At 39.4% G+C, this 26,607-nt stretch overlaps 1 long non-coding RNA gene and 1 pseudogene across 1 annotated transcript; one reads left to right on the forward strand and one right to left on the reverse strand.

Moving 5' to 3' along the window:
• Window positions 1-251: 251 nt before the first annotated feature.
• On the reverse strand, window positions 252-4,290 carry LOC140147640 (uncharacterized). Its single transcript, XR_011858371.1, has 3 exons — window positions 4,155-4,290; window positions 1,961-2,050; window positions 252-621 (listed from the first exon to the last, which is right to left on the reverse strand). It is a non-coding gene; the product is annotated as an uncharacterized lncRNA (long non-coding RNA).
• Window positions 4,291-21,375: 17,085 nt separating this feature from the next.
• Window positions 21,376-25,476, forward strand: LOC140147084 (scavenger receptor cysteine-rich domain-containing protein DMBT1-like; annotated as a pseudogene).
• Window positions 25,477-26,607: the final 1,131 nt, after the last annotated feature.

The raw sequence follows: 26,607 nt of genomic DNA on the forward strand, positions 1-26,607 counted from the left end.
ATCTTAGTCCAGCTTGACTAGCTTTTGCTTAGTCGCTTGACTAGTTCGATGTTAGTCCAGCACGCTGGACTAGTTAATGTTAGTCACTCGACTAGTTATTGACTTAAGTTAGCCCAACTGGCGCCCATCTGGACTAACATGGCGCTAGTCAAGCCAGTTGGACTAATGTAACATTAGTCCAGCTGGCTTGACTAACATGCTCAAACTAGTCGATCCGACATGACTAACCTCCAAGCTAGTCCAGCCTGCCGGACAACCCTAATTTAACCATACATGCAGTTGCAGATTGGATAGTCTGATAAGGGTTATAGTTGGAAGGTAAATGAGTTTGTCACTCATATTCACAATAATGTAGTCACACAATCAAAAGTTTTGATGGATCCATTTTGAATGTGCATCAAATCATAAATCAGAAAAGTTTCATGTGCATGATTCAGATAAATCCATCTTTGACAGGCAAAATTAGTGCAAGGTTCTTTTTTCACATGACTTTTTTGTGTAACAGCTTAACTCGTTATTTTGCACAGCTGATGTATGCAGGATATACAGCATTTTCTTCTTTATGAGTTGGAATTGTTGGAAGTCTATTCCTACCACAGTTGGGTCACATTTCAGCAGCACCTGTAAGCAAATTATGCAAAAAGTTACTGTTAGTTAAACTTCAATTAGCAAAATGAATATTCCCGCTTTCACATCTGGCGGTTTTCTGAAAAAAGTACCAGTGAAAAATTCGAAATTCAGGATCATCAAAATAATTTACTTTATTTACATTTTAATACATGTATATTGTACGGAGCCCCTGAAGTGACATGGAAGAAAAAAACTATGGGTCCGACTTTGTAACTCTGGGCCCTGAAATAGTAACTTGGGGGCCAAGACAGTAACTTGGGGCCTGAGATAGTAACTCGAGCGCCCCAAGATAGTAACATGGGCCCTGACTTAGTAACCCGGTTCCAAGATAGTAACTCGTAGCCCGAGATAGTAACTTGGGGCTCGACTTAGTAACTCAGGACCCAACTTACTAAGTTGGGCCCTCAAGTTACTATGTCGGACCCCAAGATAGTTCTTTTTCTTCCGTGTCAATTCAGAGGCTCTGTAATAGTCCCATCAATTAAGGGCTGAAATCAAAACTCGACCGGCGTTTGACTGGCGGTTCTGTCCAGTTGCCATTGTTTAAAACAATAGCAAAAGAACAGGCGGTCAACCGCCAGTCGAGTTTTATGGATTTCATCCCTAAACCAACAACAATTTTTTTTGATGTTTCAAAATGGGAGCTTAATTTTGACAAATGACAACGGGCAGGAAACTTTAAGAAGTTCTTACACCTCCAAAATTTTGGTTGGTCATGTATTTCCACACCATTTTTTAAAGTCCACTATCAGGGACAGTACTTAATACAAATATAGTATACTGTCTTAAATTGCACAAGCAACATAAACATTTAGAACCAAAAATGTGTTTCATAATGGCCATAGAACCATCATTGGTGGCACCGGGGCATTTTCCCCTCAATATTCTTCCCCCCACCCCCACTTCTGAAAAATGATCACTTTTTTGCAGCAATTTTGCACAAAATTGGATGATTTTGCACTCATTCACTTTGCCAACCCCAAAAACCAATCTGTGGCAGCACTACAGGGGGAATTTTTCTTACTCCCCCAGTTTTTGAACTAAAATTACAGAAAATTTCACTTTTTGCAGCAATTTTGTGCAAATTTAGAAGATTGTGCCCCCCATTCGCTCCCGTCCCCCCCCCGAAAACAATTCCTGATGTTGCCACTGAGAACCAGTTTATAACATCTAAACATGCTAAACGGAACATATTTCAGGTCTAAAATATCACGGGGATTATGAGAATACATGAGGTTTCTTCTGATGCAAAATGTCTCCATTTTGATCTAGGATAAAGAACAGTATGACCGGATGAGGCTGTTGATCTGGTCACACATTTTTCAGTTACCTTTGGTATTTGAACGAAATCATTCAGACTAGTTGTATATGTTGGCGTTGAGTCTTTCAAGCTTCACGGTTGCATCGTCAGCCACAGAGCCTATAAAAAAATTCAAGGAATTAAAAAGTAATTAATTGCAGACCATGCACATAGCATTTTTTTGCCTAAGTTGTTGCTAATTTAAGGTACGGTATGATATATTTAAATGAATTTTTTTTTTGCAGCAATTTTGGGCAAAATTTGTTGAAATTCACTTCCCCCTTCATGGGGGGGGGGAGTGAATTTCAGGGGCCATGTCACCGAAAAAAAAAATTCTGGCACCGCCACTGTACTTAATAGACCTATTCAAGTGTTCATGAAAGTCAAAATTGTGAAAATAGGGCTAGTTTTTCAATCCAAATTCCTGTTTTAATTCAATCGTTTAGAACAAAATAAGGGTAAAATAAAGCTCAAAATGCAATCTGCAACAGGGGTTGTTTTGAATTTTCTGACAATCATCATCATCATATGTTATGCCTTTGATAAATTTATATTAAGGGGAGCCCTGTGCAATAATTGTGAGCCCCCTGAGGGAATTTTCAAATGGCAGAAATGCTTGCCACCCCACCCCCCTATTAGCTAATTGGCAAAAATTGCTCTTGAACTTTACGGCCAAGGCCCACTTTTAGAGCATTTTATTTTTAGCATTTTAGAGCATGTTATTTAAAAGACGCCCTATGAATGTGTGCCAATTATTGCTTGCCCTCACCCGGGGAGTCATCCCCCTTATCGGAGCAGTGCCAAAATTGCCCCCCCCCCTTTGGCTGGCCAAAATAATCTTGCCCCTACCCAATTTTACCTCAGGCATGTCAGTGCTCATTACACAGCCCTTAATTTAACTTGGACTATTGGATAACTTGGGCCCCACAAGCTTATCAATACCACCAGGGTGCTTATAATAATAATCATTAAAGGTAAAATATGGTGCCATGGCTTGAACTTTTAGGGCCAAGGGCCAATTGCAAGGGCATGTACACATCTAGGCAGGCCCGTCCGCAGGATTTTTTTTGGGGGGGGGTGCAATTTTGTAAAAAGTGGACTTTTCCTCAAAAATTTTGACATTTTTGGCCAAAAAAGCGTAAAAAACCTGTTTTTTTGCTCGCTACGCTTGCAAATTGTCATATTTTGGGACTTTTTGTATACTTTTGCACCCCCGCACCCCCTGCGTACGGGCCTGCATCTAGGGTGTATTGCTGGCACTACATGTATTGCTATACAACTAAAAAAAAAATAGTACACAGGCCTACATGTTGTATCACAGTGTTGTACTAGCTGCTATGTACCATACTGCAGTTACTGTCCGTTTTCCTATACACAAGAGACAGTGCTCTTTCACATTGACGCGTGACCTCTACAAATAGCCTACGTTAAAAGTATGGGGATATGCCTATAGTTAACGTCACTGTGTGAAAAATAACCGGCCAATATTAAAAGTACTCTTCTAAAGTTCTAGAAAATATAGTTTTGTAACATATGTCCTAAATTTTTAGCTAATTTAGATGTTTGGAAATATGCGTACTTTGGTGTTTTGGTTAATGTTATAGGTAATAGTACATTGCCTAGTTAACGTCGCTGTGTGAAAAATAACCGGCCAATATTAAAAGTACTCTTCTAAAATTCTAGACAATATAGTTTTGTAACATGTCCTAAATTTTTAGCTAATTTAGATGTTTGGAAATATGCGTACTTCGGTGTTTTAGGAAGGATATGTAAACGACAGATAACACCAAAAAATATGAAGAAATTATTTCCAAACCGTGTTAAGTCTGCAAACCACCATGTTTCTCATTTTCAAGAACGCTGGTTAACAATAAGCACGTATTGTCTCATTTCGTAAACAAAGACCACACACAATTTTTCTCCAGCGCTCGCTTTATAATCGTTCACCCAACTGAAAGTTGTGTGTATTTAACCAGAGAAGATATGATTTAATCAGTTGAGCTGTTTTCAATGAGTGTTATCTTGGTTTAATAGCTTTTAATGGGGTTTAAGTCCTACAAAGGTCGAGTTGAATTCTACTGTAGACATGACTGCATCATGCATCATAAAGACTGGCATGTTGATGGCTTGTTATGCCGGCATATGCATGACATTATTTTTGGTCTTTCTGATGTAATATTATAATAATTGCAACTTTACATAATCAACACAAAGCAAGACTTACATTGTAGCGGAAGACATCTTCTACAAAATCTTGATGCATTTAATTCCAGGACATTGGGGTAAGAACTTGAGGTGTTGCTCCGCAGTGCAGTGTATACGTGTAGTACAGTATCAGTAGTTGACTCTGACAGTTGACAGTTGTGTTTCCCCGCTTAGAGTTGGGTCAGTGGTCACATATATACCACAGAGTAGCAAAATTTAAACTTGAAGCTAGTAGAGCAATCTAGTCAAGCCGGCTTGACTAACGTTAAGCTAGTCCATCTACCTTCTTTACCAGTCCGCCCAGCTTGCGCTTGACTAACCATAAACTAGTCAATCCTCAAACTAGTATGCAAATATTCTAGCCTGGTTGGCCGGTCTGAATGGCATGTATTCCTATAGTCACGGTTGAAAATATGCAAAATCAATGCAATTTCAACAACATTTGAACAGGAACACATAGTGACACATCTATGATGTGGATTGATTTGAAGTCATTCCAATTCTGCTTTCACTGTCACCATGTAACCATTTTCATACTTGGCTCTGTGAATGATGTTGATCAAGTCACGATACTTTCTGATGTGATATTCGGGTATTTCTCTGAAAAGGTGTACTATTTGAAGATAGGCAAATATGAATTTGAAAATGATTATAAAAATGTTTCCTTTACATATCTGTAAGGATGTAAGTCTCTAGTGCATGAAAACAATATTTGGCGCAATCTTTAGGGCGCCCTCTATATTATAGAGGGCGTAATCTGCAGGTTGTGCCAGGTGAGCATCATCTCCGTCACAAAAAAAAAAAAAAAAGAAATAAGGACAAAAATGTGTTAAAACTCTTAATTATGAGTTTTATGGATAACTTGTAAGTTGCTTGATTCATGTTTGCTTTTTTCATTTTAAAATAATATGATTTTGTACTTTCGTCATTTAGTTGGGACAATGAGAGGCAGGCTGTACGGAAAATGTCATGTCTGTTAGTATTTTTTTTATACAAACTTAAGTATATTCATAATTTTGCTTGCTTGAAATAACTAAATAAATTTCTATTGACATAGTAAACACATACAATATCAATTACATTTCCAAATAGTAAATTCCATGTTGTCTGGGCCAAAGGTCAAATAAAGGTCAACAACAATTGTGATGGAGATGACAATGCTGTGATGGAGATGATAGTGATGTGACGGAGATGATATTTCTACACAAATTCCTATAGAGAATCATCTCCGTCACAGACATTTGATTTCAGTAATGTTTTCACACTACTTGAAAATTAAATTCATACAGATGAGAAGGTCTAGAATTGGTAAGCATTTTCTGATAAACTAAATTGGACTTCGCTGTATCTCAAGATCCGGTGATGTGATGGAGATGATGGTGATGTGACGGAGATGATATTTCTACACGAATTCCTATAGAGAATCATTTCCGCCACCGCAAATTGTGACGCCAACTGATGTAGCGGAGATGATGGTTCAGACATTGCTTACGATTAATAGCAGGGTTAATCTTACCCACGTGTTACATATCACCACAACAGCTTGTGGGACATATTCAACCATCATTATTTTCCGGAAAATTTCAACAATAAGACTTATATCAAATTGATCAGAAACGTTTGGAGATGATGTTGAATAAAGGTACGCGCGTGTATACTTGAAGATACCCTCAAAATTGGCAGGAAAAGAGTGCCAATGTGCACCTATTCCGGGTTGATGTTTTTCGTCGTCTTTAAAAGGCATCGTACAGGGTCAAATTATTGACCTCTGATATTTGGTCTTCACCTCCAGTCGTTTTGATGCCAATGTGACGGCAATGATGCAAAACCAAGGGACAGCAATTTTTTGACACAAATTTTTTAATTATTCCATAATATTGACTTTAGAAGTGGTTTTAAGCATTTAAACCTTCTTAGACATGATATTTACCCCAGTCAGTGGTAATTTTCACTTCCCACACTTGCTCACAAAAATACTACAAAATCACTAAAATTCGGTGCGTGACATCGGGACATGGGGTTTTCAGGGGGGTCGTCAGATATTGAAGAATTTTTTGACTCCAAGAAATTAATTTTTCCCCACTTGGATGTTCTTAACTATTTTTATACATACAAAAGTCCATGACTAAGCCAAAAAAGAAAAAAAAAATCCGCTTTTAAAACTTTTATGAGCGCCGGAAGTCGCGGGACTTAAAAGTTACTCTTTTCAGAGAATCACCCATTCCTCAATTCCTATCTGAAACAACAAAATAAAATATTGATACAAAGTAATAAACATTTTGGTCATCTAAATGTTTATTCATATCATTTTCAGTACCGCAGTATTTATTTAAAAAGTCACTAAATAACACATGTTCCGATTCTTTATTCTTGTCTGGGGCTGTGCAATAATTATGAGCACCCATGGGGAGTAAAATGTCCAAACGGCTCGCCAAAAATCGCTTGCCCCCCCCCCCCACCGGCCCGCCAAAAATCGCTTGTTTTCCTAAGCCTTTTAGAGCATTTTATTTAAAAGGCGCCCCAAGAATGTGCGCCAAAATTGCTTGTCCCCCCGACCCATAGGTTTTGACCTATGACCTCCAGCAAACCACAAGCCATTTCAGCATGAAATACATATTATTTGGATTTTTCTACTTTTCTACATGTAAATACATAGGCCTATAAGCAGAGAGGCTGCAATAAGAGTCATGATTTAAGATTTAAAGAGGCCATATGATTTTAAGGTACAGCACTTTTGGACAAAGCTTCTAATGGTGATAAAATTTATTAACACACATTTTACCCGGCTGGCATTCCTGAAAAGTGACTTGATATTTGGGTTGAAAAATGCAAAAAAGCTATACCGTAGCTTTTAAACAAAATTAAGTACCGTATGCAGTTCAGAATAAGCTGTTCAAAATAGAATAGGCCTAAACACCCCGGCGCAAGGCGTATAAAACTGGATGCCCAACAAGAGCCCAATTTCAGAAAAAGTAATAAAATTTTTAAAATTGCCGCATAGCGGCCATCGCGTCGCACTTGCGCGACGCAGGGTGGGTGTCTGAGGGTTGATGTGATCATGTTCCCCCTCAGAAGTAAGAAACTTTTGCCAAATGAAGACCTAATTGAAGCGATTTGGTGGACCATTTTTGCACTATAGTTTGTAAAATCTTAGTTTGAAAAAGCCGAGAATGTGTGAAAATTAGCAGTCCATGAAGTCTTTTGTGGGGCTTTTGTGGACAAGTTTTAATTGGCAAATGTCGAAAGCAGAAGCGAAAATGCCTGGCCACTTGTTTATCCACTACGCAGGAGGTGTCCGAGCCTGAGGGGGATGTTCCCCACACAGAAGTTGGAAAATGAATGTCCAATTGAAGCCATTTGCTGCATTATTTTTAAACTATCAAAAAGGGGGTGGGCAAACTCAATTTGCAAAATTTTTAATGTTACACAAGCGACATTTAGGCCCGGGGGGGGGGCACTCAACTAAAATTTTGGTAGGGGTGTGCGGCGCGGAGCGCCGAACTTTGGGAACTAAGAACTAATTTTGGGTCAAAATAGGGGCTTGATGAACTGAAATTTCAACATATTTGTGGGGCTCTGTGAACTAAAATCGGCCAAATTATAGGCTTTGGAGCTAAAAATTTCCAAATTTTAGCTAAAGAGCTACAGTTGTCAGAGTTTGAGGCTCAATGAACTGGAGCATATTGCAAATGTGGGGCTTAAGGAACTGCCGGAGAGCCTGAAAAAGGGACCCTTGACCGCCGCACATACCCGTACCACCTTTACATGTTAGGTCGTGTTCACACTATGCCTGTTTTGCCCTGGGTCCAGGTACAACCCGGGTTAGACCAGGTTGGTTATAAGTGTGAACAGGAAAAAACCTCAAAAAAATCGACCCGGGTCAATTTTTTTCAACCTAGGAAAGAGTAGGTTAAAACCCGGGTCAAACCCGGGTATGACCCGGGTCAATTGTAGTGTGAACAGAAATTCACTGTTTGACCCGCATTACTAGAAGTAAACGCAACCATTATCACCCCATTTCTATTGTTTCTGTCTGCACTGGGAAAAGAATGATTCAGTTCTTTGGCAATAAAATCAATAAACATCTATTCCTGAGATAAGAAAGTTATTTTCATGCAAACAAATTACTAGTATTATCGAATCAAGAAGTAACAATAATTGTTTTTGTGAGTTTTTAACCCAAAACAGCTACAAGAAGCAACTAGATAAATTACATAAGGTGGAATTTGAAAATAAAATTAAAAAAATTAGTATAATTAGGCCGGGAGCCTGTTATATCACAGATATTGGAACTCTGTGGTTATATATACCGGTAATAGTCAATGACAGAATACGTATACGCCTGCATCATCAGTAGGCTTAGGTAAAATAATCAACCCGGGTCAATTTTCTTCATGAGAGTGGCTATAGTGTGAACAGAAATTTTTGAACCGGGACCCGGGTACAACCCGGATTAACCCGGGTCCCGGGTAAATAATTCATATGTGAACATGACCTTAGTGCCCAGTGCCCCCCCCCCCCCGGGCATTTAGGCCTATAAAACTTGAGACTCGCAATTAAATCATGGATCGATGTTGAAGTAAGCAGAGTCAGTCTTAATAGGCATGTCGACGGGCCAGCAGTAATTTTCACATGTTTTTGTGCCGAGGACCCGCCTTCAAGTAATGCCTAAATTAATCACAGGCCTAGCCTAGGGCCTATATAATTATAGGGCCTACTTACGAACCAAATGTCCGTTTTTAGGCACGGGCCTATGTGCAATGTAAGTATTTCTCTTCTCCTTTTCTCCTCTCTCTTTTTCTCCTTTCCCCCTCTTTCTCTTCTCTTCTTTCCCTTACGAAAACGCAAGCAATGAAAAATGTGTGCGACAGCATGCAGCACGCGTGCGGCAGTGTGCAGCACACGTGCAGATGTGTGCAGCATGCAAGCAAGGCCTGCTGGTTGCGTGTTCATGTGTGCGAACCAGCTGTGTGCATGCAGGCACCGCACACAAATATCCACCGCGCACACAATTTGCTCGCAGAACCTGCGTGCAGACTACCAATCTGTACGCAAATTACGTGCAGACTACACTTGTGTGCGGACTGTAGGACTGCATGCAAATTGCACGCATCTTGCATGCAGCACGCATATTGCTGCACGCATGCAGGATTTCCAGATCACAAAGTTAGAATGCTGCACGCATACAGGGTTTCCAGAAGCAGTAAAGGTAAAATGCTGCATGCATGCAGGATTTTCAATGACTAATTCACCTTTACACAACTGACATCAAGTCACAATTTGGCAATGATCTAGAAGTGAAATTTAAATGTTTACAATGAATAAATAAGTTAGCCTTCGGACCAAAATTTTCTAAGTACCGGTATTTAACCTTCAGACCAAGAGTTTTGGCAGACCAAGAGGGAGGGGGGGCAAGCAATTTTGGCAGGCCAACAGGGAGGGGGCAAGCATTTTTGGCAGGTCTAGAGGGAGGGCAAGCAAATTCTTGTTTCGATAGTTGGCATTTAACTTTGGGCCAATGTTGGAATGCCATTCCTGTTTTGATAGTTGGCATTGAAACACTGGGCCAATGTTGGAATGCCATTCCTGTTTCGATAGTTGGCATTGCAACATTTGGCCGATGTTGGAATGCCATTCCTGTTTCGAAAGTTGATATTGCAACATTGGGCCAATGTTGGAATTCCATTCCTGTTTCGATAGTAGGCATTGCATGATTGGCCCAATGTTGGAATGCAATTCCTTTTTCGATAGTTGGCATTGCAATATTGGGCCAATGTTGGTATGCCATTCATGAATCAAAAAAATCAAAACAAAATTCAACATTTTTATAGTGAATGTTATCAATATTCACAGTAAATTTGATCAATATTCATAAAATGATGCACTTTGGCCGGTTTAGTCATCAAAATATTGCTTATATTAACTTAAAACACTTAACCAAATGTGTATACCCCAATAGCTCAAATGGTAAAGCATCAGACTCCCATGCAGAAGGTCCCAGGTTCAAAATCAGGTAGGTTAAGTTAGATAAGTGACTTGTATAAAATTAAGCTAGGCAATTTTGGTTCATTGTGAAATGGATAGCCAGGTTATGTAAGACTAATTGTATGGACAGTATACACTGTTAACCATTCTTTTTTATATTTTTTTTCATGATTTTGTCTCGCATATATATGGCCAGTATGTGCTGCACGCATGCAGTACACGCTAATGGGTTTGCATGCTGCATGCAAACTGCACACGCTCATGACCTGCACGCATGCAGCAAGCATCTGCACGCTTCCCTGCATGCGTGCCTCGTTCCAAATATACGCATCCGCACGCTACCAACTGCACGCGTGCTGCATGCGGTGCGGCACGCCTGCTGCTTGCATGCTGCATGCGTTCAAAAACTGCGTGCCATTTTCGTAAGGGTTGCAAAAGAGTGGAACACCTAAAATGCATTGCAAGGCGGCATGCCAATGCAAGTCATACATTCACCAGAATGAACTTGCGTCTTCTAATGATTTAATAAACTGTTCCATTAATCGTGGATTCAAATTCAGTCAGCATATTTACCACAAATATGTCATTTTCATATCTTCTAGTCCTACATCGTGTTCATAATTCATGTTCTTGAGCTGACATGCATGACATGACACTCTCCGCTCGCGGAAAATGAAACCAAATGAGATTTATGCATGTGAAATTACAAGATTTTTTTAAATAGTTTATACATACCTATTCGATGTCGTCAGTGGTCAGCCTGAATCCTCAAACATTCTGTTAAATATGTATATGCTTTTGGGCCAAGATATATGAATAAAAACCTTGTAAACGGCATCTAATTTACTTTTTATAAGCTTAAACACATCCGGTGATTGATTAGAATTTTTATGAAAACTTAAAGACAGCTCGTGGTACTACCAGCTCTGGGCCAGCAAAAGTGGCTTGATGTGGCCCATTGCAAGCGGCTCACACATATGGTCCAATCCAAGTGTCACTTTTGCTGGACCACACGAAAGGTCCTTTTGTTGATTCAATCGCCGGTTCCAGGTGTGGCCCAACACTGGCCCAGTACTGGACCAAATCTGCCAAGTTCCCTGTGATAAGATAATATTGTAAAGGCCATAAATATACGCACTCATGCATAGGGAGGCAAACATGATAAAGTCTGTCCTGCGCCCTGATAATCCTAGTGCGCCAGTATGCAGGCTGCCTATTTTTGAGCTCCTACTTTCTTCATTTGGTTTTACTGTTCTAGATATCGGATTAACACCAGATTGACACTGAGGGTCTCTGTTAATGTATAGTTTTCAGTGACTGAAAGTGCAATTACCTGACTTCTCTCATTTTGGAGTGATTTTTATATTATTTCTGACTGTGTAGGCCTAACTGTATAATGATGCATGTGAATTCTGCAGACTTGTCATCATCTCTATGTACAGCCTTGCCTGAAATAAATCAATTGGATTTCTATTGACTCAACAATTGGATATTGATCTGAACCAAGGACCATGCTGTTCACTGTAGTTTTGTGTGTGGTAGCCTTGCTAGGCCCATGCATCAGTGACCACCATGGTTTTCTACTGAAATTTAATGTTTTGAAAAATTATAGGCCAATCTCAAATATTCAGTTTCTTGCCAAACTTATTGAATCCATTGTGGCTACCAGACTTAAGGACCATTTGTATGATCATAGTTTATCTGAGAGTTTTCAAAGTGCTTACCGAAAAGGACACAGCACTGAAACTGCGTTGTTGAAAGTTAAAGGTGACATCTTGAGTATGCTCGATCAAAACAAAGTTGTTCTTATGGCTATGTTAGATCTTACGGCCGCCTTTGACACCATCAACCATGTTACTCTCTTCGGTCGCCTCAGTAAAACCTTTGGCGTGTCTGGTGCCCCACTGGATTGGTTTAAATCCTACATGCAAAATCGCAGCAGTCGTGTTATCATTAATGAAACTTTATCTGAAGAAATCAAACTTGAATGTGGAACACCCCAAGGATCCATCATGGGGCCTCTTCAATTTACTACGTATATCCAACCAATTGGTAACATCATTAGAAAGCACAATTTATTTTTTCACATTTATGCCGACGACACCCAGATATACTGTGTCTATGATCCAAAGAAACCGGGTGAAAACATTTTTGCTATTCATCGTCTTCAAGGTTGTATACAGGAAATTAGTTGCTGGATGAAATTAAACAAATTAAAGTTAAATATGGATAAAACTGAATTCATTTTATTTGGTTCACCACATAATACCAGAACATACTCTACCGATCATCTGACAGTTGGAAATTCTATTGTAATGCCATCTACATCCGTTCGCAATCTAGGTGTTCACCTGGACTCAACATTATCAATGAATACTCATGTCTCTCATTTGTGTAAAACTCTGATTTTTCAACTAAGGAACATTTCACGCATTAGGAGGTATTTAGATAATGACTCATGTAATCACATTGTTCGTGCACTTGTTACATCTCGCCTGGACTATGGCAACTCACTTTTAACTGGAACTACAGAAACTAATCTTAACAAGCTTCAACGCATTCAAAATCGGGCCGTCCGTCTTATTTGTGGTTTAAAGCGACGTGATCATATTTCTCCTCATCTTACTGAGCTTCATTGGCTTCCAGTTAAAGAACGCATAAAGTTTAAACTTCTCACCATCATATTTCAGTGTGTGCATGGGTTAGCTCCAACTTATTTGCAGGATTATGTTCATCTTTATTCATCTGTTAACACCAGACATCATTTACTTCGTTCTTCTCTTGATACAACCAAACTCCACATTCCATATACAAACCGCTGCCTAGGGGATCAGGCTTTCCATGTTGCTGGCCCACGGATATGGAATACTCTTCCACAGCATATATCCGTGAGGCCCCCACCCTAAACCGGTTCAAAGAACTCCTCAAATCACATTTATTTCCTGTTGCATAATATTGTTTTTGTTTATATTCCATGTTTTTTGTAGCGTAAGTCTTTTGTAGTTTAAGTATATTGTAATGCGCCTTGATATTTGATGATAAGGCGCAATATAAATTCGTATATGTATGTATGTATGTATGCCATAGAACTTGCGTTTATGGAGGAGGCAATGGTTTGGCACTTTGTCAAACGCCTTGGAGAAATTAAGAAGAACTAGACTAAGCTGTGGTCTAACCCACGAACACAGCCGTGTTGTTACCCCTAATGACCTTTGACCCCAAAATATATGAAAACGGCCATAGACATTGGCTAATGTCAATGCATGGGTGCATGTGGCACCACTTTGCTATGTTACTTGTGACAGAAGGGGCATTTTGAAGGTTTTTCGTCTCAGACCGGAAGTGACCCCTTAATGACATTTGACCCCAAATAAAAAAAATACCACATATGAATTGGGTACCCACAATTCATGTGTGAACATACCGTTACTGTCCTATGTTTTTCTTAGCAAATACAAATTTTGACGGTTTTTCGTTTTATACCGGAAGTGACCCCTTAATGACCTTTGACCCCAAATCTGTGAGGACCCCATAGACACTGGATAATAACAATGCATGTATGCAAGTGGTGTTACTGTCCGACGTAATTTGTGGGAGAAGAAGCATTTTAAAGGTATTTCGTTTTGTACCGGAAGTGGCCCCTTAATGACCTTTGACCCTAAATAAAAAAATACCACATATACACAGGGTAATTACAATTTATGTGTGAACATACCGTTATTTATGTTTTTCTTAGCAAATAAAAATTTTTGAAGGTTTTTCGTTTTATACCGGAAGTGACCCCTCGATGACCTTTGACCCCAAATCTGTGAGGACCCCATAGACACTGGGTAATAGTAATGCATGTGTGCAAGTGGGTTCACCGTCATACGTAATCTGTAGGAGAAGAAGCATGTTTAGTTGAAATCACGTTTTTGACCCCTATGACCCCAGCGTGACCTTTGACCCCACGAATTTCATGTGACATGTAGGGGCATGGTCAATGATGATTGTGACCAAGTTAGGTCCAAATCGGTGTAAGCATGTGAGTGCTAGAGCAAATGTAGTGGTCGGCAGAAAGAACCTGTAAGAAAAAAGACACAGCCGTGACTAAACGTCACGGCTGTGCTGTGGTCTAACCTACGAACACAGCCGTGGTGTTACCCCTAATGACCTTTGACCCCAACATATATGAAAACGGCCATAGACATTGGCTAAAGTCAATGCATGGGTGCATGTGGCACCACTTTGCTATGTTACTTGTGGCAGAAGGGCATTTTGAAGGTTTTTCGTCTCAGACCGGAAGTGACCCCTTAATGACATTTGACCCCAAATAAAAAAATACCACATATGAATTGGGTACCCACAATTCATGTGTGAACATACCGTTACTGTCCTATGTTTTTCTTAGCAAATAAAAATTTTGACTGTTTTTCGTTTTATACCGGAAGTAGCCCTTAATGACCTTTGACCCCAAATAAAAAATACCACATATGAATTGGGTAACCACAATTCATGTGTGAACATACCGTTACTGTCCTATGTTTTTCTTAGCAAATAAAAAATGTTGAAAGTTTTTCGTTTTATACCGGAAGTGACCCCTTAATGACCTTTGACCCCAAATCTGTGAGGACCCCATAGACACTGGGTAATAACAATGCATGTGTGCAAGTGGTGTCACTGTCCTACGTAATTTGTGGGAGAAGAAGCATTTTAAATGTATTTCGTTTTATACCGGAAGTGGCCCTTAATGACCTTTTGACCCTAAATAAAAAAATACCACATATACACAGGGTAACTACAATTTATGTGTGAACATACCGTTACTGTCCTATGTTTTTCTTAGCAAATAAAAAAAAATTGAAGGTTTTTCGTTTTATACCGGAAGTGACCCCTTAATGACCTTTGACCCCAAATCTGTGAGGACCCCATAGATACGGGATAATAACAATGCATGTGTGCAAGTGGTGTCACCGTCCTACGTAATCTGTGAGAGAAGAAGCATTTTGAGTTGAAATCACGTTTTTGACCCCTTTGACCCCTGCGTGACCTTTGACCCCACGAGTTTCATATGACATGTAGGGGCATGGTCAATGATGGTTGTGACCAAGTTAGGTCAAAATCGGTGTAAGCATGTAAGTGCTAGAGCAAATGAAGTGGTCGGCAGAAAGAAGAAAGAAGAAAGAAAGAAGAAAGAAAGAAGAAAGAACCAGTAAGAAAAAAGACACAGCCGTGACTAACGTCACGGCTGTGTAATGAGGTCAGTTTGGAGGCCTTTATCCATGTTGTGAGCGAGGTCGTCAACTGTGATGATGAGTAGAGACTCACATGAGCGGGATTTCCTGAAACCATGCTGGTGGTCAGTCAAGATGTTGTGTGACTCGAAGTGGCGCATCACTGAGCTATGTACAACATGCTCGAGGAGCTTACAGCAGATGGAGGTGAGGGAAATTGGTCTATAATTGGATGGTTTGTTCTGGTCACCCTTTTTGAAAACTGGTGCGACAGTACTTACAATGAGGTTGACTGTCAAACCTCAACGACGGAGTTAGACTGATAAAATAGTGCTTGATAACATACATACACTTTTGGAATTATTTGAGACATTTTCGTGTTTACGTGTTAAACCAATGACGACGTCAAAATTCAGTCAATCTTGGGCGGCCCCCCTGATTAGGCTAGTAATACGAGGGCTGGTCAATAAGTTCCCGCAACTATGATGTATCTCCGCTCATGCATGACTTGGATGACTGTTAATGACGCAAGTTTGTACTTTTGTCTTTCAAAATAAATATGTATTAACGATGCTGAATACTTGATTACGTAATGACATTAGCATAAACACAATAGCATATGGACACTGCCTGATTTATGGTGAAAAGTAGTCAAGAAAATCTCGCGGCAAATTGAGGTATTGCTACATAAAAGTAATTCAAAATATCTCGAGAATAAAAGTATAGAATCTGGCGCGGTTTTTGCAACTTTGTAGACCGATAACATATAAATGATGCTGTACTCTTTTAGATCTATACCATTTTAATTAAAGAAAAGGGATCGTGTTGAATATCTCGAATTTTGAGTAGGCTTTATCACCCATTGTTCTTTACATAATAAGAGATAGAAAGATTAATCGATGACAACATTTAACCAATGGTATCTGGTTTGATCGGGTATCTACTGGTTATTAAAAAGGGAGGTCCCAGTGGTGAAATCACAAACATTTCTTTCTTAGTGAACCCTTGTTTTGAAATGGTCTTGTTTTTGTAATCAAAGTAGCACACCATAGAGAGGCTCTGGATTGAATAAGAAATTTGAATTTCTAAAGGTATGTCTAAATTTAGCATAAGACATGGTATAGCAATTCAATCACACAGCTACTGTTCAGCAAACCTTGTATTAGTCATATTTTTAGCACTTTTTTTTGATGAAATTTTACTTTTTTCATACATTTTTGGTACTTTCAATCATGCATACCATCAACGCATGCGCATATTTGTATTTTATTGCAACCAAGTCTATTGTCCTGACTATGATCTCTCATACCATACCATTAATCATATTTGTTTTTGTTTTATTTTGGAGATAATTTGGATTCTTTCTTCTACCGTGTGGGCTCTTTTCTCGCGATTTCACAACATTTTTGTTTGTCGTTAAGGCCTATTTTTGGTGAAGTTCAAAGTTCCTCATCGGTTGACGGATACATTTCTTCTTTCACAATTATCAATTGAATATACTCAGATTGCCTCATGCCAAAAATAAGGCTTGTAAACTGCTTTGGTCCTTACATCTGCTTCTTTTTATTACACGTTCCTCAAAGCCAATTCAAATTTCCCGCCAATGTTGACAATTGTCAGTGTACACAACGCACTGAATGGTCTATTGTTCTATTGTGTCCGATTTGAGCGCTGACATATTGGAAAATGTTGCCAATCAATATTCATGAGAGTGTACATTCAACGTCCAATTTTCGAAATTGGGTGGCTTGTGCTTGGCAGGTGTAAAATACATCTGACTGGGCGTTTTAAATACGTAACGCATAAAAGGCATTGGCATCATCGAATGGCTGCCTATAGTGCTGTTAGTGTTAGGCCTGTGTGTGTGGGGGTGTGTGGGCGGGGGGGGCTGTGTTTAGTTTCTATAATAATTATTATAAGGCCTACATTTATTTGTCATTCATTTCTTGTCCTTTCTCTGTACTTCCTAAAGTATCACTCCCTCTTCTTATCTCCCTTCCCTTCTCCATCCCCTCTTACGTTTTGTCCCCTCTCATTCCTATCGTTTTCCTTACCTTTTTATTTATTTACGTCTATTTATTTATTTCTCTTTATTTCTTCCTCTTTCTCTCTTCCTCCAGTCCCCTCTCATTCTTCATATCCCCTCCTTCAACCTCATCCCCTCCCAAGACCTCTCACAGAAGAGCTGCCCCCCCCTTCAGTACGCCACTGATTATGACATTCTCCTTCTTAAAATAAAATAAAATAAAATATCAATTTGTAAAACAACTTTTATATAGGCCTATACCGGTATACTTATTATATGTTACATGTATACGTAGCTCCCGGGACGTAGCTATTTAATACCATTATAGACATGGCAGCCATGTGTAATCATTCAGCAGGCGCATTCAATTTATTTAAATGAAGCACCTAATGTCAGTGGGGTGACAACGAACTATGCATTAGCGGCTAATGTGTGCCTTTTGTGCTTACGGCTACTCAATCACACCCTTGGGTTTATGTATAACAATAGGTACTTTTCATTCCGTTAAGCGCTTTCACGCGACTTGCATTTGATCACTTATTGACAGTAGCCTCCTAGGTAAAGCGTTAATACACTGTCGGGTCAGCTTACCGATTTAATGGTGGAAGCCCTTTGTCCCAAACAAAAGGTACCTTTCGATGAATAGCTTGTCAGATTTCAAATCGGCACAAGGTTTCAATGCGTTACGTAATCTATTCCTCTCCATCTTATAATAGCTCCATGAGTGTACATATAGCAATGACTTTATGCAAATGAGATTACGTAATTAAAGGTACTCTGATACTAAATGTTGTGTGTTTTGAAAGACAAAGGTACAAACTGTATTAATCGTAAGTAACAGTCATCTAAGTCATGCATGAGCGGAGATAAATAATGGTTGCGGGATATTATTGACCAACCCTCGTACTGCATACGCCATCACAGTTTTCCTGTGATCCATTAATTGATGTTAAAAGTGATGAATCAGCGTTTTCGAAGAAGCTTGATGGACACAATTCTTGTGAAACCAAACTTCACAGTCATCACATGCAACTGCGGGTGTTTTCCAGCGAACAGCACGGTTACATACACCGCATTGGTACTTTGGTTTATAAGGCATATTACAGCTGGGTATCATACAATTTTAAGCTAAAATGATGGTAGTAGTAACCATCATCCCCCGGCATCATCCACAAAATCAAGATGGCTGCCACTTGGCGGCAAAACCAAAGTCATGGATAATCACTGAACAGTCACCAATATAAAACGTGAGAGGTGGCTTACAACTGTATGAATTGCAAACTATATGTCTGAAGTAAGATTGAAGGTGGATGGTAGTACAAATCAGATTTCTACTTGCGTGTCTGCTGATCAGCATCACCAGTGTATGCTTAAAGGCTACCACTGTAGGCCCATTCTCCGATAAAGTGTTCAAGTTTCAGGAATGACAAAATGCCAACCTCGAAGAATTCATGAAAATCATTCAGAATCGTAACCTTTAATAGTTTCAGAACACAAAACAATGCATGGGTGATTTTTGAACAATACGTCATTTTTGAGCAATATTATTTGTACGTATTGGGGGTAACGTATCTGTGGTAACGTATCTGTGAAGCCCTTTCCCACCTTTGACTTAATCGTGCAAGTGTAAAAACTTACCGACTTAATACCCATACTTGATCAGTCATCACCCAATGTACTAAAGTCTGGTATGGTATTTAGCTTCATTTATCACATCATTTTTTCCGAGGGGAGTAGAATTTAGGTAACGTATCTGTGACGACATGAACGTAACATCAGGATTTTTTGCCATTAATAGACCTGATTTTTTTACTTTGAAACCATTGTGTTATACCACATATATAATATAACTATGGAGCCTGCTTGATCCATCACATGTGAGAACATTAATCTAGGCAATTATTTTCACAGATTGTTAGCCATGAGAAATATGGTAACGTATCTGTGGACAATATTAGTCTCAAAGACCTGTTGGACAAATTTAATAACCTGTGTTGTGATGTCTTATACTTTATAATTAGGGCATGATACCAGCTAATGAAAAGTACCTATATAATTCATTATATGTGCGCATGTTTAGCGGGCAGGGACACATTATACGGAACGCACCTTGGCTGGCGACATGGAGAAAAACAATGGATATGCATAATGAGCTTTATTGTTTTATACTTTCTAGTATTTGTTTATTTATATAAGGGCCGCTACAGCCTGTCTCAAAAAATATTGCGCAAGTAAAAAGCGCCCGCTAAACATGCGCCCTTTCAATATTTTGCCAGGGGGATGGTCCATACAATCATCCCCCCAAAAGAGAGAAACTGCACATACAGAGTTTTTATACAGGGCAGTATTATCCATATTTAACATAAATAATGTATGAAATAAAAGGAAGACATTTTAACCTATCGTTATTATCTGATTACATTCACCACTTTCAAGATCTTTCTATTTTGCGGTACTATGGTATCCCAGAGAGCATCGTAATTAAGGCAATACGTGTACTGTACACCAATTCACAAAGCGCCGTAATGGTAGACGGCAACATCTCGGATCCTTTCCTTGTGACTACTGGAGTATTGCAGAGGGATGTTCTAGCTCCATTCCTAATCATTGTTCTCATTGACTTCCTGATGCAGATGCCTACCAAGGGAGTGACAAACACATCTGCGTCGTTCCAGGCGACATCCTACCAAGGTTTTGAACGACTTGGATTTCGCTGACGATATTGCCTTCCTTGAATCGTCTATTCCAAAGGCACAGGCACAGCTGACCAGAACAGCGGCTGCGGCAGAAAGTCTGGGTCTCACCATCAGTGTTCCTAAAACTAAGTACATGACCATCAACTGCACTCCACAGCCACTATTCCAAATATACGGAGAACCCATCAAGTATGTCACCGATTTTAAATATATTGGTTCCTTCATGGGCTCTAGCCGACGGAAGGCGCTTGCATGGTATGCATTTTGGAAATTGGAGCATCTGTGGAGAAGTCCAACAATCTCCGTTGCAACAAGGGTCAAGCTTTTTCACACCACGTGTGTTACAGTATTGCTCTATGGCTGCGATTCCTGGTTGATATCTACTGACATGGAAAATAAGATCAATGCTTTTGCTACATCATGTTACACAATAAGGCCAAAAAAAATATTGTTGTGTTGCCCTCAAGTGAGAAAATGGGAAAGTTGGGTCGGACGGTCGGGATTTCTTTTTTATTTTTAACCTTCAGTTTTTAAAAATCCCCTCAAATATTAAATAATGCTTCTTCAATTGGGGGACATGTGTCAATTTTGACTTCTGGATACCTGAAGACAAGTCTTTCAATAAAATATTAATTCTAAGTGAAAAACATTGATTGTTTGAACAAATCTGTAAAAATCATCATTAAAAAAAATGCCGACCCTGATTTTTCAGAATTTAGGGTCGGGCGGTTGAGGGCAACACAACAAGTTTTTGTTTGGGCCTAATGCTGAGCACCAAATCGTAGTACATGGAGAAACTTTGTAGTCGCCTGCTTTGTAGCCGAATGAAATGAATGAACATTCACCTGGGCGCTCTCGCCGGCATCTTCAGCGGATGGTATTGCTCAACAATACATCTTCAGAGCAATAACATCCGCTGAAGACGCCGGTTGAGCCAGTGAAAGCGCTGCGGTGAGTGTAGTGTAAAAGTTTAAAATTGCTTCATTTCATATTTAATATGTTACCAATATTATCCAACACTCTCCTCTTATTTAGATCCTGGTAAAATCCGCCTTGTTGGTGGCAACCATAGATATGAAGGCAGAGTGGAAGTGTTTTACAACAAGACTTGGGGTACAGTGTGTAGTCACTCATGGGACAATGATGATGCAATGGTAGTTTGTCGTCAACTTGGTTTGCCATCTGCTGATGCACAAGCTGTTAGATATGCTAGGTTTGGAGAAGGAACTGGACATTATATGGTTGCATAATGTAAACTGTTCAGGATCAGAATATGGTTTAGATGAATGCAGTCATAGTGAGTGGGGAATGTGGTCCCGAATGTGGTACTGTTTACACTGGGAAGATGCAGGGGTCACTTGTAACAATGGTATGTACTAATTAGATCATGGTTGGTACTACAGCTATTTTGTCAATTTAAAAAAATGTAATGAAATCCCAGAAGATATCTATGGTAAATTCAATCAATCACTAAGAAATATGGTTAGAAAATGTGAATTTTTATTTTCAATATTACTTCAGACAAACAGCAATACCATCTGAGGCGAGATATAGTTCCGTGTTGAACTTGAAATTACTTAGAACTATTGCAAAATTTAAAACAGTGTTTTACATTTTGAATATAAATATCTTTGAAAAACTGTCTCTAGCCACACTAGGTGTAGCAGCCTCGAGTCCCACACGTGGCAGGCAGCTATTATCGGGGACACTTCGTGATCCACCGGTAGTATAATTTTGACCCCACAGAGGTTAAAGATCACATCTCTAGCTCACAAAGTAAATGGGTCTCGGGGCCTAAATGCGAAATTCAGAGAGCCCTGGGAGCACTTCAAGAGCCAGTGCTAGTCTCTCTCGACCCCATGTGCTAGGTCATCATGAAGTTATAATATGACGTATATTATGTGAACACCTCTTCATCGTCAAATATAACAGCCTCGACAAAGTGTCCAGTTCGCTGGTCTTGGTACTTAATGTCTTTAATAAGATAAATGTAAAATAATTCACACTGCTACTGTTTAATCAAAGATTGTAAAACATTTTCGCATCCTCTAACGACACCTTAAGGAGGATACACTTATCATGCTTATTATGGAAGTGACACTTCATCTTAAATAAATCTACGTTTGCCTATACCTACCAGCATAGTATATTATTATTCTGCAATAGATATCTTGTTCCTTGCGTTATTTTGGACTACTTTCAGTCCGCCTTGTTGGTGGCAGCAATTCAAAGGAAGGCATAGTGGAAGTTCTTTACAATGAAGCTTGGGGTACAGTGTGTGGTGACTCGTGGGATAATAAAGATGCAATGGTTGTTTGTCGTCAACTTGGATTTCCCTCTGGTAATGCACAACCTGGTAACAATCAGTTTGGAGTGGGAATTGCGGGGCAAAAATGGCTGGATGATGTAAATTGTTCAGGATCAGAAAATATCCTAGATGAATGCAGACATAATGGATGGGGAAAAAACAACTGTGACCACCATGAAGATGCAGGGGTCATTTGCTCCCTAAAAGGTATGTACTGCTCCCCATTCCAGAAAAATACAGCATTAATTTTTTGGGATTAAAAAAATATTATGAAGTTCTGCCAAATGAAACATGTCTCAATCCTAATCATTCATTTAGTACTAACTGGAGATAAAAGAAAAAGCTCACTATTCTACTATTTTCTTGCAAAAAGAGCCACAAACAGGCATTTTCAAGTCAAGACTAATCAAGTCTAAGCATTCAACATCTTGAGTATATGCCGAAATGTTGCTCCAATTTTCTTTTCTTTTTTGGTTACTTTAATATAATTGGTTTTAAGAATGAAACATGTCTTTTCCAAAAATTAGAACGCATAAATTGAAATTAGATTTCATACAAGTCTTTAGACTTGATTGTCACATCATGTGAAAAATGCACGTTTTTGGCCCTTAAGGTTATTAACTATTTTAAACTGTTGCGATTTGGTCGTTTACAGCATCTTGCGAATGGTAGTGAGCTTTGACAAAAACGGCATTGCTCATTTCATAGCGAACATGTAGAAGAATTCAAATATCACAGATATAATTTATAGGTCCTGTGGTTCTTGACGACTTGAGGTATGTTGTAAAGAGGGCTGAAACAATAACACTTTTGTAAAACGTACATAACTTATAATAACAACAATAAATTAAGCAAGTTTTCAAAGTATAGGATTTGTAAACTGAACTTTTGCAAATCATCAAGGTGTTATTTTTCAATAATATATTGATCTAGATAATGAAAATAGATGTTTTGGTTGCTTCGACCAACAAAACCTCGTCTACCCTTAATTCATAAATTTGGCCAAATAGTGAAATTAAACTTTTATTGCCAGTTATAGTGCTAAATGAACAATTAGGATTTGGCTGAAGTTGATAAACTGTATTTTTCTGGAATGGGGAGTGATATGATCTAGTCCTAAAGGCTTTTCATTACCCCATCAGGTTTCTACCAAAACATTAAAATCAGACTGTTTTGAACAATGCCACTTTGAACCATGCCCCATATCTTGTTCCTTGCATGTCTTATTTTGAATCTGTTTCATTCAGTCCGTCTTGTCAAAGGAAGCAACTCAAATGAAGGAAGAGTGGAAGTATTTAACAACGAAGCTTGGGGTACAGTGTGTGATGACGGTTGGGAAAATGTTGATGCAACGGTAGTTTGTCGTCAACTTGGATTTCCATATGGTGATGCTAAAGCTGTTAGCTATGCTCAGTTTGGACAGGGAAATGGAGAAATATGGCTGGATAATATATTCTGTTACGGATCAGAATATGGTTTAGATGAATGCGGTTTTCCTGGATGGGCAAATCATAACTGTGGCCACCATGAAGATGCAGGGGTCATTTGCAATAATGGTATGTACTAAATAAGTCATGGTTGGTACTACAGCTATATTGTCAAATTTTTAAAATGGTATAACCGAACTTTGATAAAGTAAATTCAATATCACTAAATGTGATCAGAAAATTTGAAAATAAGCTTTTATTTTAAAATAATAAATAAAACCACGATACCGGGCCACGATACCACCTGAGGCGAGATAGTTCCGTGCTGAACTTGAAATTACTTAGTGCAAAATCTAAAAGAATGTTTTACATTTTGAATATGAATATCTTTGAACATTCATCTCTAGCTCACTAAGTGCAGCAGCATCAAGATACACTTGACATGCAACTAGCACCGGCCCGGTGACACTTCTCTTGATCCACACGGGGATCAATCGATAGTATAGTTTGACCCCACAGAGGTTAAAAGTCACATGAACCAATATATGAATATATAGCTCACATTAGTAAAGGAGGGTCGAGAGAGATTTCCACTGGATTTTGAGCAAGTGCTCCCAAGGCTATCTGCCTTTCATTGTTTAGGCCCCGAGGCCATATGCTAAGCTGTTCTAGGTCATCGTGAAGTTATAATATGACGTATATTTGTGAACACCTCTACCTCGCCCAATATAACAGCCTCTCAGCTCGCCAAAGGATCCAGTTCACTATTCCTTACTAGTCTTTTTTTATATCAGTTTCAGTTCGCCTCGTTGGTGGCAGCTATTCAAACGAAGGAAGGGTGGAAGTACAATACAATGACACTTGGGGTACTGTGTGTGATGACTCGTGGGATAATAATGATGCAGTGGTGGTTTGTCGTCAACTTGGATTTCCATCTAGTGATGCGCCAAGTGTCAACAATCAGTTTGGAGTGGGAACCGGTCAAATATGGCTGGATGATATAGATTGTTTAGGATCAGAAAATAGCCTAGATTAATGCAGACATAATGGATGGGGATTAAACAACTGTGACCACCATGAAGATGCAGGGGTCATTTGCTCCCCAAAAGGTATGTACTGATTTATGTTCTAGTCCTCTAGACCTTCATGAAAATGGTTAGGAGCATGTGTCCAGGGAGTATAGATTTGATATGTTTGAGGGTTGGACTCTCTTCAGGTTTATACATTAAAATCAATCATTTTGGGCAATGTCACTTTCAGCACCCCCTCCCCTCCCGATATCTTATTCCTTGCATATCTTATTTTGAACCTGTTTCAGTCCGCCTTGTTGGTGGCAGCAATTCAAGTGAAGGCAGAGTAGAGGTATATCATAACTATGTTTGGGGTACAGTGTGTCATGACTCATGGGATAATGATGATGCAATGGTAGTTTGTCGTCAACTTGGTTTTCCATCTGGTGATGCACAAGCTGTTAGCGATGCTCAGTTTGGAGAGGGAACTGGACAAACATGGTTGGATGGTGTCACCTGTTCAGGAGCAGAAAACAATTTAGATGAATGTGGTGCTTATGCATGGGGATTTGAGGACTGTAACCATAGTGAAGATGCAGGGGTCATTTGCCCCCCCAAAAGGTATTTACTAATATGGCTAGTTCTACAGGTTTTCATTACACCTGGGCCTTTGTGAAGATGGTTAAGTGCATGTCCAGGCAGTATGATGGAATGAGCCCTTTTTAGGTTTATGCGAAAAACATTAAAATAAACCTATTAGAACAATGCCACTTTCAGCCGCCAGCTTCCCTGAAATCTTGTTTCGTGCATGTCTTAAATTTTGTCTTTTTGGTGGCAGCAATTCAATCTTATGAACGGAATTCGTGTTTCACCAAATAAATTAACACGGGGAAGTGACTTCCTACGAATTTTTTGTTTGTTGATTGGCTTTGCTTGATGATGGATATCTATATACAATGAATCGGGAGGAGGGAGGAGTTTGACCTGTTCAAAAATTCCATGGGATCGAATCCATGATCAGCGCTGAACGCCAACATAACAAATCATCAAGCCATTGGATTTAGGCCCATTTCAGTCATAAACAGTGGTGTAGCCCGTTGGGGGAAGGGCGGTCCTCCGCCGCTCATCATAGCCGTCGGCACATATTAGGCATGTGCATGTCAATAAACAAAGGACAAGTTTGTGCCCCCCCCCCCCCCACTTTCGAAAACCTGGCTACGCCACTGGTGATAAACATATGTTTTCCCAGTAACCAGCAAATCAGGAACATGGCAAACTACTCGAATTTCGAAAAAACTTTCGACAAAGTTTCCCGCATCGCCGTCTCAATAAGATCACAGAGTATTTGATTATGATTATGGGAAGCTTTTCAACTGGGTCAAGACATTCCAATACGGAAAAAGAACAACGTGTCATGGTGAATGGGGAAAGTTCAGGCTGGGTGAAGGAAACATCAGGGTACTGTGACAGGTCCACTTACAACACACTCTGGAAAAAGGGTTCTAAAGTGTCCTCCTGTCTTCAACTACATGTACTGAAAGAATAAAGGAAGAATATGTTTCACTATCCGCTGTCGTGTCGTGGATATCGAATAGGTCGTAGGCTGATTCAGGTCTTTGAAAGGGGGTCATACTGCAGTTACTGTTCGTTTTCTTATACACAATACACAGTTCTCTCACCATTGACGTGTGACCTCTACAAACAGTGTATGTTAGAGGTATAGGGCATTGCCTAGTTAACGTCATTGTACTCTCTGAAATTCTAGAAAATATAGTTTTGTAACATGTCTTAAATTTTTAGCTAATTT

This window comes from Amphiura filiformis, chromosome 3 (assembly GCF_039555335.1).
Source record: "Amphiura filiformis chromosome 3, Afil_fr2py, whole genome shotgun sequence".
In the NCBI taxonomy this organism is placed as follows: Eukaryota; Metazoa; Echinodermata; class Ophiuroidea; order Amphilepidida; family Amphiuridae; genus Amphiura; species Amphiura filiformis.